Raw genomic sequence first — 14,742 nt, forward strand, 5'->3', positions numbered from 1 at the left:
TATCAATTCATTACTCCCCATTTCAAAATAAAAAAATAAAATCATGCCACAAAATTACATTAAACATAAGTTTATATTTACATTAGTAAAATAGTTTATGCATGCATCACATTCAAAACATAAATAAATAAAAAAACCTATAACTTAATTATACACTAAATAATAAATATAACATATCATATCTTATTAAAAAAAATTTAATGTATAACCATAAATATAATCAATGAATCTCTTTATGTGATTCAAAACGTATTCGAGTTGGTAGAGTAAATGAACTTTTGATCAATGGTCATGAATTTGATTCGTCCAACCAAAACCTTTCCAAGTGAACACACATAGCTTACTAGTGCGTTTTAATTAGTTAGCATAGTTTGTATGCTATTGTATCGGTCCAATAATTACCAATGTATTAGATTCCATGCTTGAGGGTTACATTCTATCTTCGTAGGAGATTTAGCTGCAGATGTTACTGATACTTTACTCCATGAAACTTTTGCTAGTAAATATGTTTTTAATATTAAAAATCACAATAATTAACCAATTTGACCAAATCTTGTGCTTTCTTTATGTCACCATTTCTCGATTTATGCGTGTCAACCTTGCGCAGGAATCATGCTAATCTTCTCTGTATCGTTCCAATTTTATAGGATGTCCCCGAAGGAACTCTTCTTTATGTCACCAAAAGATTAGTTCAATTGCCATCAATATGTATCAAAACAACCATTATTTGATTCCATTAATTGACCAACTAATAAGTTTGTTTGGTTTCCTAGATCCAACGAGTCATAATCCTAATGCATGCTAATATAGTAATATTATTGTCTTATTTTTCTGACATTAATAATTATTCTACACAATAAATATATAGTAAAATGTATTTCACTAATTAACTCGTCATAAAACCATATAAATTTATTTTCGAGCTAACATCTTCCTGAACATGTCATTGACAAGAAAATTAGGCATAGTTTGGTACACATGATAAGGGAGTGATTAATAAATTATTCTCCTCCATCCCATATTTGGTACATTTTTAAAAAACCCATGATAAGTCAATGGGCCCTTGATAAATGCTTTGACAAGGGGACTATGTATCCTTTTGATTTGGTGTGATAAATTTAATACAACTAAAAAAATACTACAAAAAGACATGATTACCCTCCACATATAAAAACATCTAAACTCTAATAACGCCTCATTCTTCTCCACATTACGGTAGGGTTAATTTTGTCATTAAAATCGAATATATAAATTTAATCACTCTTATTAAAATCATACCAAACATTCACTATAGTATCCTATTATTTTACTTATCCTTAATTTATCCTTATATTATATATCTTATACTTATCCTATCCTATGTACCAAACTATACCTAAGCATGAGCACATCTTCTAACCAAGAAGAAAGAAACTCGGCCTAATAATAAAAATAAAATAAATACTCAATATTTAATAATTATAGTATATAGTTGCATATTACTTATTTTGATTTTTTAATAATAATAATAACAATAACTCCGACTACTTTTTCGGTAACTATTATTTTATTTCTTAAAATTAGCTATTAAACAAAAATTCTTTTCATTATACTAAATGTAACTTTAGAAAATATTAAGAATAGCTAATATTTAAACATAAAATAAATTATTTATTTTATACACAATTCTAATTTTTTTTTTTTTTTGGATTCTAGATTGATGCAAAATGAGAGTACAAACACTCCTATTTATACAAGTTACACCTCCTTAACCAAAGGTTAAAATTACGTCAACACATTCAATCTAATGGCTATTAAAAGCTATATGGAATTCTCTAAACATTTCTATGGTATTTGTGTGAGATGATTCTAGAATGTGCATTGCTAACAACTCATGAATATTCTAGATCAGAGGATTTAATTTTTAATTCACTTCATTTCTTTGTTTGTCTATAATTTCCAACAGAAGAAAATCGTATATAGACAATATATCCACCAATGGTGGGATTCGTGGGTTTTGGGTTATCCAAGATTGCGGATTTGTAGTAAGAGAATGAGATATTTGCAATCCTCTTAATTAAACTTATTAAAAAGAGCTTGTAAGCTCCTAGAGCTTAAAAGCTGTTTTACAAGCTGATAGAACTTAATTTTAAAAATAAGCTGTTAAAGTGTTTAGATAAACTTATTTTAAATAACTTAAAGATGTTGATGTGTTTGGTATTATAAAATCTTTTTATCGTCGAAATGACCAAAAAAGTTATAATTATATGAAAATAATGTTTCGAGTTATACATATATGAAAATAGTTTTAGAATAAACATATATTAAAAATAAAATTTTTATAATATTTTATTTTAGAAAAAATTATGTGATTTGGAATTTTTTAAAAAATAATATTTAATATTTAATGGGTGGAGGATATGATGGAGATTTATTAAAATATTTAAGGATATTTTAGAAAGATAGAATGTTAAAATAAGATCGTTTTAAAAAAAGTACATTCCTCTTACTTTTTTAAAAACAACTTATAAGCTGTCAAACAGCTTCGTTTGACAGCTTATAAGCTTTTTCTAAAAAAAATTACCAAACAGATCCGGAGAGCTTAAAAGCTCTCCCAAACACCCTCTAAAGCTTAAATGGATTAATAAATGGTAATGTTGAAATTTGAACAAATTGAATTTATTCCCAAAAAATCGAATGTAATGAATTTATTACAAAGAGAGGTCCAAAATTATTTATTACAAAGAATGGAGAAAAATTCAAGTTTTTGACATCTGCTCAATAATGAATACAATTAAAAATAATTACCTAATCAAGTTAACCTATATATATATTTTAAAAATTAAATCCTAATTATTGAATCGTTTTGGTTCAATTTATTCTACTCAATGAAATGAAAGTTGACCTTAATTAATTAAAAAAAATGAAGGAAAGATAAAATTGCATATTATAAGAAGAGGAGACCATACAACATAAATAATATATCAACCAGGGCTTAGGAGACAATAGAAAACGATATTATAAAATGAGTGAATAATTTTTAAAAATTATATAAGATATTAATTAAAGCTTAATTATTTTACTTAAGTAAAAAGTACAATTTTGGTCTTATTAATTCGTACGTTATTTTGATCATTTATATTGATAATTAATTTCAATTTTAGTAATGTGTTGGTGATTAACTCAAAAGTTTTGATGATTAAATTAAGATCAAACAAAACCAACTCTACAAAAAAAAAAAAAACGGCGTTTGCTACGGTTATAGCGTGACAAAAACCGTGGCAAAATTTAATTTGCCACGGTTTTGCCACGGTTTACTGAAACCGTCCGAAAAAGTATCGTGGCAAACGTTTGCCATGGTTAAAAAAACCGTGGCAATCTATTGCTTACAAAAAGTGTGGCAATACATTTGTTCAACCGTGACAATAATTTTCCATGGTCAAAATAAACCGTGGCAACTTTTGCCACGGTTTTACTTAAATCGTGGCAAAATTTGTCACGGTTAGGATTAAACCGTGGCAAAAGTTGTCACGATTTAGCCTACCCGTGGAAATATTTTAATATTTTATATTAAAATTTTCCACGGTTTATCCTAACAGTAGAAAAATTTTAATGTTTTATATTAAAAATGTTTATTTATATATATTATTAATCAATAATAAATATTTAATATTGGTAATGGCAGCGGCGTCATGACGGCGGGCGGCGGCAGGGCTACAAAAACACCTTACAAACACAAAAAAAAAACCCATTTAATTGATAAATCACCAAACACAAATTAATACATAAACAAATTTAAAAAATAAACTGACTCACCCGAAGCAACGACAGTGGCGTCCTGACGGCAGGCGGCGGCAGCGGGCGGCGGCGACGACGGCGGGTCGACGGAGTCCACGTGAAATTGGCAACGAAAAAATTAAAAAACTACAAGAAAATGAAGCCTACAACATGTAGATTTCAAATATCATATTATTTTGAAGGATAAATCGATGGAAAGAGGCGGGGAGTGACAGCGGCGTATAGGGTTTTGGCAGAAATGGAGGGAGGAAGAAGAAGAGGAAGAAGAAAATGGGGATCGGGGAAAGAGATTATAAAATTTTTTGCCACGGTTATTTCTACAGTTTCAAAAACCTTGAAAAAATATAATTTAATTTATTATATTAAATAATTTAACGAATTATTTAATTTTGACATGGTTAATACTAACCGTGGCAATATTGCCACGGTTGTTCTATAACCGTAGCAATATTGTCACGGTTTGAGTTAAACCGTGGCAAATTTAATTAATTAATTATTTTTATTATTAAATCTGATGTAATTTTACTTTTGTTTTTTTTGAAAGGAGATGTAATTTTATTACAGACACAAGATACGATATTTTACTGGACATATATCATAAACTAAATTTACATATAATTAATTTACAGTTAAAATTTAACGAATTATACCGTGGCAACATTTGCCACGGATTAAAACAAACCGTGGAAAATTGCCATTTTTTTGTAAGTACTAAATGGGTAATTATGGACAAGACAAAATTATGAGATCAAGTTTCCGAGAATAGTCCAGATCAACTTACCAAACCGTGGCAAATTGCCGTTTTTTTGTAAGTACTAAATGGGTAATTTTGGACAAGACAAAATTATCAGATCAAGTTTCCGAGAATAGTCCAGATCAACTTACCATTGTCACTTATATCGATCAAAACTCCAAGAAAAATAGATCGGACCAGATTAAACTTGCTAGAAGAACTATCCAGATCGATCTTATCCATGTCGGGTTTTTTTATATTTAATTTTAAAAAAAAATTTAAATTGCAAAAATAATTTGAAATAGGACGTTTTGCAGAAGTACTGCAAAACAGCGGATCCTGCAATAATAAATGCAGGGTCCGCTATTGCAGCGTCCGCTCATGCTGCAGCGGACGCTGCCAGCATGTCACCATGTGACACCTTTGTTTTTTTTTTAATTTGTTTTTTAATTAATTAATTATATAATTAATAATTTTTAATAAAATTATATTTAGTAGTATGATCATTTTTTTTTAAATTCTAAATTTTGAATTTAATAATCGGACTGAAAAATTATTAAAAAACAAAACATAAAATTTACGGTTAAAAAAATTATATTGATTAAATAAATTTACGATTTAACTTAAATTTTGGTCAGTGGAGTTATATATTTATTTTAATCGTTTGGATTTGTGGAGATCCCTCGGTTACGTGGATAAATCTAGAGCAGTTAATTCAAATCTATTTAAATCGAACTGATGCAAAAATGCTATTACAAAATTTCTCAATCCGAATTCAAGCCGAAACAAAATTATCTCGAAAATTGTGAACTCGAACCGACCGAAATATATCCGAATTAATTCTCTATGTCTATTCATGTTGAATCCGATATTTTGGTGATAACAAACAACAACTCATTGTATAGGAATGTGCTGCCAACCATTGTATTTCAGGAACCTACTACAACTTCTACCGAAAGCTTGTCAACCGCCTTTGCTCTCGACCGGCTGAAGTCACAAGCCTATCAACTGGCTATCAAGACCAGCAGAGGATAAATCTATCTACCGGAAGCTTGTCAACCGCCTTTATCTCTCGACCGGTTGAAGTCACAAGCTTATCGACTGGTTATTCAAACCAGCAGAGGACAAATATCTCTACCGGTAGAATGCCAACTGCCTATCTAGATATCTCGAGACAAGTACCTATGACAAGATATTCTTTGCAGGATCTTTTATTAAAAGCAGAACCGGCGTTTCAGAAGATTTGTTGACTCCTGCAAATCAAGACAACAGGTTGTACCAAAATGGCAAAAACACAGAATGACTGCAGATAAAGCATTCGACCGTTTATTCCAGTTTTGGACCCTGGAAGTTGTCTGCAGTGTACGATCCTCATGCAGAATCATCAATGCATTTATGAGCATTAAATGTGCATTCAATGCAGCATCAGAACGTTCAAAATAAAGACGTTGATGATTGACCTATATAAAGGGAAGATTGCTCAAACAACAACAACAAGTGATACGAGACAACGAAGAGAGACAAGCAACTCAGAAAAATTTCAATCACTTGACTAATATCAGAAGTCCTCATCTGATATACTTGAGCACACTTACAAGATCAATCATCTGCTGCTCAAATAAACCCTCGCCTACAGTTCACATATCTGATCGTCAAGGATCATCCTAGGGTTTTCAAGCCTCTCGACCGCTCTGCAGTCTGAGAAGCTCTACTCAACTATACTCAGTGTTGAAGAGACTTGAAGCTGCTCTGAAAGCTTCCACCAGTCTGATAAGAACTGAGAATCTTATCTGTGTAAATCTAGGAGTTTCGGATTAGGCATTGGATAAGTCCTAAGTCTGAAGTGGGTGTATTACAAGACGTTGTAATAACCAAAGTCTTCTAGTGAATTCCTTCCTAAGTAGAAGAAGGGGAGACGTAGAAGGATTAAGCCTTCGAACTTCCATAAAATCGTGCTTTAGCATTTACTGCCACTTATCTCACATCCTGCTCATACATTGCATTATAAACTTTGCATCACTAAAACCTCTGAACTATTTCCGCACTATTTAAGTTGTTCAAAACGTTTTAGAAGTTGAGAAAACTGATTAAGTGAACTAAACTTCACTTGATCATTTTAAAGAAGTAGAAGAAAAGTTTCAGAGTGTATTCACCCCCCCCCTCTACCCTCTGAACCGATCCCAACAAGTGGTATCAGAGCGGGTTCCTTTCTCAACTGCTGATCTGAAGTTTTCAAATCATGACTTCTTTCAACAGAATTCCTATGTTTTCTAAAGAAGAGTATGATGATTGGAAAATTCGCATGCAGGCACATCTTGCAGCACAGGATGATGACATGCTATATGTCATAACAGACGGTCCTATCAAAATTATGAAGGTCAACCCAGCTCTAGCCGATGGTGCAGGACAAATGATTGAGAAACCAAGAGCTGAGTGGACCACTGAGGACAAAAAGAAGGCCAATCTTGACAATGTGGCCCGGGACATCCTATACAAAACACTGGACAAGAATATGTTCAGCAAAATCAAGTCATGTTCCACAGCAAAGGAGATTTGGGAGAAGCTCACTCAGCTGTGTGAAGGGAATGACCAGACAAAGGAAAACAAGCTCACTCTGGCCATTCAAAAATATGACAACGCCAAAATGAAGCCAGGGGAAACCATGGCTGAATTTGATGAACGGTTCAGTAGTATCATCTGTGATCTTACTGCTTTAGGTAAAACTTATACTAACCGAGAAATTGCTGTGAAGGTTATGAGAGCTCTGCCCAAAGAATGGGAGATCAAGACAGTGGCCATGAGAGAGTCAAAAGACTTGAGCAAGGTTGAACTGCATGATCTCTTTGCTGATCTCAAAGCCTACGAGTTCGAGCTCAACATGAGAACAGAAGATGAACCATCCACATCTCAACCAACCAAGGCCTTAACCTCAACCGTGATACGTCCACCGGTCGAGGAACCTCCAAAGAGATCAGCTGAGCAAATCAGCAATGAAGCCATGACACTCTTTGTCAAGAAATTTGGTAAATTTATGCGTAAAAACAATTCTAAATTTAAAAATTATCATAAATCGGACCATACAAACGATGGTCCTACTTGTTTTAACTGTGGAAAGCCAGGCCATTTCATTGCAGACTGCACCAAGCCTAAGAACAATGATCAGAAGCAATTCTCCGAAAGAAGAAGGGGTAAGGAGGATAAAAGGACGTTTAGAAAAGGAAAAGACCAAAGGGTTCTAGTAGCAGATGAAAGCAAAAGCAAGTGGGCTGAGTCTGACTCTGACAACTCCAATACCGGAAGCTCTTCAGATGACAGCGATGATGAAAAAGTGGAATGCCTTATGGCCGACATCGAAGAAGAAGCTGAGGAGGTATTTGACTTTGGCTCACCTGAATTTACTCACAGTGATTTAGTTACTGCTTTACACGAAATGGCTAATGAATACAAAGCATTATCCAAGGAGTTCGAGGAAGTAAAGGCAGAAAGAGCTAATCTAAAAGATAAGTCAAGCAAATCAAGCTGCATGCAGCAAAAAGAGCTTGATGGTCTTAAGGTCAAGCTAAGTCTGCTGGCTACTGAGAACGACACCTTGAAAAGAGTATTCCAAGCTACCTTGATTGAAAATAAAAAACTACTTGAAACCATTAAGGCTTGGAATAAATCTTCGGTAACCATTGACAAGATTCAAGAAATCCAAAGACCGGTACATGATAAAACCGGTCTAGGGTTTGGAACAAATGAACAGTCTATGGAATCCTGTATTCAGTCAAGCCTGGACAAAGGCAATCTTAACAAAATAAGATTTGTCAGGTCCAGCACGATATATGAACACGATGAGTGCAGCTTTGACAAAAATCAGAAAGTATCGAACGAACGAAGCTCTAAGCATAAAGGGCTGGGATATGTGGATCCCCAGACCTCTAATCAAAGAGGAACTTGGATCAAACCAAAACCTAATGAAAGAAGAAAGGAAAACCAATCTAATTTCAAAAGGCCATGGAATGAGTCTAACTACTCTAAGAAAATATGGTCAAAGGAGAAGCCTTACCAGTACTTCAATTGCAGGCCAGTTCAAAAGAGGTACATGCTAACTGATGAAAATAAAAAAGGCAAGCAGCACACAGCAACCTCACAAGCACACACATTTACTGCCTATCAACCGCACAGATTTCTGGACACACACACGGGCAAACCTGTAAGGGTGTTCCAGGTGTGGGTCCCGAAAGGGCTAATCCGACCTGGACCCTACTAGATATGGGTACCAAAAGTTCTTCACTCTTTGCAGGTACTAAAAGTCCAAACGGGCGAGAAAACCACTTCTATCAAGGACACTACCTGGTATTTAGATAGCGGTTGCTCACGACACATGACAGGGAATCCAGAACTTCTAACAGAAGTGGTGTTGTGCAAAGGACCAAAGATCAGCTTTGGAGACAACTCCAAAGGTAAAACCGTGGGTAAGGGCAAGATCATCCATGGTAACATCATTATTAAAGATGTGTTACTTGTTGACAAACTATGCTATAATTTGATAAGTATTAGTCAACTATGTGACAATGATCATTCGGTCGAGTTTCACAAACACACTTGCCTCATAAAAAATGACAAAGGTGAGACTCTTATGACCGGTGTACGAGACCTAAACACCTACAAGGTAAACTGGTCTTGCTCACATAGTTCTTCACCTACTTGTCTTACTGCTCATCATGATAAACATTGGTTGTGGCATAAGCGGTTAAATCATCTAAATTTTAAGTCCATTTTTAACTTGAGGAAGCATGATTTGGTTTCTGGTCTGCCCGAAGGAGATTTTATAAAAGACAAAGTTTGTCCTGCTTGTCAACTAGGAAAGCAGGTGAGAGCAACTTTTAAAAATAAAGGGTGTATGTCTTCTTCCAAATGTTTAGACTTACTTCACATGGACCTATTTGGTCCTATACCAGTAAGAAGCATAGGGGGAATGAGATATGCTCTTGTTGTTATAGATGACTTTTCTCGATTTACTTGGGTCATCTTTCTCTCTTCAAAAGATCAAACTGCACCTCACCTGATTAAGCTTTTTAAACGCTTGCAAAATGAACAATCTACTGTGATAGATAGAATCAGGAGTGATAGAGGGACTGAATTTTTAAACACCACTCTTATGACTTATCTAGATGATCAGGGAATCAAGCATGAGTTGTCAGCTGCTAGATCCCCACAGCAAAATGGGGTGGCTGAAAGAAGGAACCGTACTTTAAAAGAAGCAGCCAGAACTATGATTGCTGATTCAAATGTTTCTCAAAGACTTTGGGCAGAAGCAGTTAACACAGCTTGCTATACTCAAAACAGATCTATGATTAATAAACGATTTAACAAAACTCCATATGAGATCTGGAATGGCACAAAACCTGACATTTCTTATTTCAAAATTTTTGGGTGCAAATGCTTTATCCACAACAATGGCAAAAACCACTTGACATCCTTCGATGCCAAAGCAGTCGAAGGAACTTTTATTGGTTACTCAGCCGTTAGCAGAGCTTATCGAGTGTTCAATCAAAGATCACTAACGGTCGAGGAAACCATTCATGTTGTTTTTGATGAATCTACTCTATGTACAGAACAAACTCAAGGGAGCATAAATGATCTGAGTCACAGACTGGAAAACACAAATCTACAGGAAGAGAATGACAGTGATCTATATCCTCCAAAGAAGGATGATCCAGTTCCCTCTACCGGGTGTGATCAAACAAGGCCAGAAGTGGATCCACCGGTTGATAACAATCCTCCAGCCAATGATGATCCAGTAAACGAGGACGTTCATCAACCAATTGATGACAACCCTTTAGGGAATTATTTTAGGTGGAACAAAGATCATCCACCTGGGTTGGTCATAGGTGACCCTTCTGCTCCTCGAAAAACACGTGGTCAAATGATTAATGAATTCTTGCATGCAGCTTTCATATCTCAGGTAGAGCCCAAGAAAATAGATGAAGCTCTATCAGATGCCAGCTGGATTGAAGCTATGCAAGAAGAGTTGAATCAATTCACCCGCAACAATGTTTGGCATCTAGTTCCTCGACCGAAAAATCAAAATGTGATTGGAACTAGATGGGTGTTTCGTAACAAGCTCGATGAACATGGCACTGTTGTGCGTAACAAAGCTCGACTTGTTGCTCAAGGATTCAGACAAGAAGAAGGCATAGACTTTGAGGAATCTTTCGCGCCAGTTGCAAGACTAGAAGCAATCCGCATCTTTCTTGCTTATGCAGCCTTCAAGAATTTTAAAGTTTATCAAATGGATGTGAAGTCTGCATTCCTCAATGGTCTACTTCAAGAAGAGGTGTACGTTGAACAACCACCAGGTTTTGTCAATCCTACTCATCCTCAATATATCTATAAACTTGACAAAGCTCTCTATGGATTAAAACAAGCACCGCGTGCTTGGTATGACACTTTGCTAAAATTTTTACTGGAACATGATTTCCAAATTGGAACGGTCGATAAGACCCTGTTTAAATTTGTAAAAGGTGATCATGTGTTACTAGTACAAATTTATGTTGATGACATTATATTTGGGTCAACTAACCCCAAGTTGTGCTCAAAGTTCTCTAAACTGATGAAGGAGAAGTTTGAAATGAGCATGATGGGCGAGCTAAACTTCTTTCTTGGACTTCAAGTAAAGCAACTTGAAACTGGAATATTCATCAATCAGTCCAAGTATGCCAAGGAATTGGTAAAGAAGTTTGGAATGGAACAATGCTCAACTGTATCTACCCCCATGAGTACATCAATTAAGCTTGATAAAGATGAAGGGGAATTCCGGTTGAGGTAACCATGTATCGAGGCCTTATTGGTTCACTGCTCTATTTGACTGCCAGTCGACGGATATCATGTATTCAGTTTGTTTATGTGCTAGATTTCAAGCCGCACCTAAGCAATCTCATTTCATTGCTACCAAACGAATACTTAAATATATTAAAGGAACTACTAATGTGGGTCTTTGGTATCCCAAAGATTCAAATCTTAATCTTATTGGCTATTCAGATGCAGATTATGCAGGTTGTAGAATTGATCGCAAAAGTACAAGTGGCACATGTCAATTCCTTGGAGATAGACTAATCTCGTGGTCAAGTAAGAAGCAGACATCAATTGCTACCTCGACCGCCGAAGCAGAATACCTTGCTGCTGGCAGCTGTTGTGCTCAAATACTCTGGATTCAACAGCAGCTTAATGATTATGGGATTCGGTCGAGTGAAGCTCCAATCTACTGTGACAATACAAGTGCCATAGCCATCACTCACAATCCAGTGATGCACTCTCGGACAAAGCACATTGATGTCAGGCATCACTTTATCCGAGATCATGTCTTAAAGAAGGAAATTAGGCTGGAATACATCTCTACCGATCAGCAAGCAGCAGACATATTCACCAAGCCTCTACCGGACGCTAAGTTTTCATATTTTCGAAATATTCTTGGCTTAGTAGATTTAAGTTAGTATGCATGTGTTTAGGGGGAATGATTGTCAATATGACATTAATAGATTAGCTGTTACGTTGCCATTAATATTGACATATCATCCGCCTTTAACTAGTCTCTGACAGGCTTCGTACTAGCAGCTTGGTGCTTTGAACCAAATGACATTAATTGGGCGCCGTGATTATGCTCTTCAAAACTTTTTGAATTTCAAAAATACTTTTCATGACATCACCCTATGGCCCATAGGTTCCTATATATACTTCTTTACACTCGTATATCAATTTTTCACCTTTGCTAAAAACTTTCATATTGTATTAAACGCTCCATCGAATTACTCTCAAGCTTTTGCTTACTCTTTGCTCGAGTTCTTATCTATAGATATCATGTCGATCCAGAAGACTTGCCTCGCCATCAACTTTGATTCCGTTGTTAAGGCAAACAACGCAGGAATAACTGAGGTCTTCACCATGCTTGAAGCCTCTGGACTGAGGAAATTTCTGGAATGCAGCGCCATCTGCGATTTGCCTGTTTTGAAGGAGTTCTTCGCAACCGCTCAAATCGAGCATGGGACTATCAAATGCTTGATCAAGACAGAGGTCTACTCCTTCAATCAGAAGTTCTTCGCCAGCACATTTGATCTGCCCTCCAGGGGTTTGACAAAATGCACGGATCTTCCAGATGGTAACTGCTCTTATTGGTTGAAGGAGTTCTCAACTACTGATGCTCCGATCAAACTGCCGGCCCAGAAGACATCTCTCAAAGCTCCATTCAGGCTACTGACTAATATCGTGGCCAAGAATCTTCTGGCCAAGGCTGGATCTTACGACAAGGTGACGCTGGAGAAATTTCAATACATGGCTTGTATTGCCTCCAAGATCAACATAAACTGGTCAGACATTCTGTTCAATATTCTATGTGAAATGATCAGGGGCAAAGGGCAATCCGAGGGATTTGCTTTGCAAATCTGCCACATCTTGGGCGTCCTTGGAGTGGACTTTTCCAAGACTGAGCCTCTGCATCCCACCAAATGGCTCAACAAGTCTACGATTCTCAAATTCCTGAACAAGAAAGAGACTGCGGTCGACACCTTGCCCTCAACCGCAAAGGTTATTGCTATCCCTCAACCGCTTTCAACGGTTTCGGTCGTGGCCAAACCAGTCCATACCAAAAAGTCTGCCAAGCGTCAACTGATCATCGAATCTGACTCTGAGGATGAATCACGTGAGAATGTTCCACTGATTCAAGCTTTCAGCAGGTCATCCCCTTCGGTCTCCAAAGCAGCTGTGTCATCCACGCCTGCAGGCGAGAAGAAGAGGCAGCACAAGAAGCTAAAGTCTCTTTCTGGACTTGCTCCTACCCTGCCAACGGTCGAGACTACTACCGTTGTTGCTTCTACTGCTCCTCGTCCTACAAAAGGTGTGATAATCCGAGAAGGTGCCTCATCAGCTCCTGAGGTCACTCTAGCTGATCCCAAAGACAAAGGGAAAGGTGTGATGATCTACACACCCAAGGCTCAACCAGCTTCAGCAGCCTGTTTGCAAGCTTATGTGCTGGAAGCACAAGTGATGATGAAAACCTTTCTCACTCAAGATCAGGGTGAAGAAGACGTCTATGCTCTTCCTTCTTCAGATGGGATTCTGACCGATCTCATCACTGCTGACCTCTTTCAATCATATGCTCTAAGATCGAGTGTAGCAGCATCTTCATCGGTCGACCCCTCCTCAACCGCAGTCCAAGTAGTTACTCCACCGGAAGCAGTTGTGATTGCTCGCTCCTCTCCCGTGACGACCGCTCACACTTCTCCCGGTCATTCACAAGATGTTTTAGAAGTGGTTGCACAAGAGATACCTGTCACCTCTGTGACAGAGGCTCCTTGCAGTAGTGAAGCAACAGTGCCCCCAACGGAGATATCAAGCACTATTGTATCACCTGCATCTCCAGAACAGCAAGTGACTGATGCTGATCCAGCACTTCAACCGTCTCCATCTACTGAAAAGTTTATGGAAGATCTCATTATGGATGAACCAAGTGCTGATCCTGGTACTCCACCAACCATATTGGCTGCAGTCGAAACTATTACATCTCCAACTGTACCATTATTGGAAGGTCCATCGGGTAGCTCTCCAGCAAGTTCACCCGCACCACATCATCGTGAGTCTAGCCCTGTTTCACCAAGAAATGACTCAGAAGGGCAAATGATTCAGACTGATGATTCTTTAATTGAAGCCATGGCCGCAGCTCTAGATCATACCTTGATAAATCGGCTTCATGAGCTCATGCAAACGGTTAGGTCCTTCTCTCAAGACATAACAAACTCATCCTTATCGGTCGATAATTCACGCCAGACGATGATTCGGCATTTCGAGACCGTGTCTCGAGACCTCGCTCGTCTGTCCACAGAGATCACTAATCATCATCGCACTCAAATCAACACGCTCTCTACCGTCTCCGAACAAGTTATCCGATCCGAAAATCGCCTTCATAAGCAGTTGAATGATCGGATGGACACTATGCAAGCCACTCTACTTGATCAAATCGATGCAAAAATAGACACTATGCAAGCCTGCCTTGGCACTCAACTCACTGAGGTCATCCTTCGGCTTAACCAAGGTGATGCCAAAAAGGGGGAAGAAGAGCAACGTAGAGCAGAGGCAAGAAGACGTGAAGAAGAGTCCAGAAGAAAAGAAGAAGCCGACAGAAGAAGAAGAGAAGGCGATAGGTCAGGAGGAGCCAGTTGGTTCAAAAGATGAACAACTTATCTCTTCTTTACTTA

General features: G+C 37.1%; 1 non-coding gene across 1 annotated transcript; it reads right to left on the reverse strand.

The window, feature by feature from the left end:
* Positions 1 to 561: 561 nt before the first annotated feature.
* Positions 562 to 664, reverse strand: LOC140893926 (U6 spliceosomal RNA). The gene has a single exon (XR_012153484.1). It is a non-coding gene; the product is annotated as a U6 spliceosomal RNA (small nuclear RNA).
* Between the last annotated feature and the right edge of the window lie 14,078 nt (positions 665 to 14,742).

This window comes from Henckelia pumila, chromosome 3, assembly GCF_033568475.1.
Source record: "Henckelia pumila isolate YLH828 chromosome 3, ASM3356847v2, whole genome shotgun sequence".
Lineage (NCBI taxonomy): Eukaryota > Viridiplantae > Streptophyta > Magnoliopsida > Lamiales > Gesneriaceae > Henckelia > Henckelia pumila.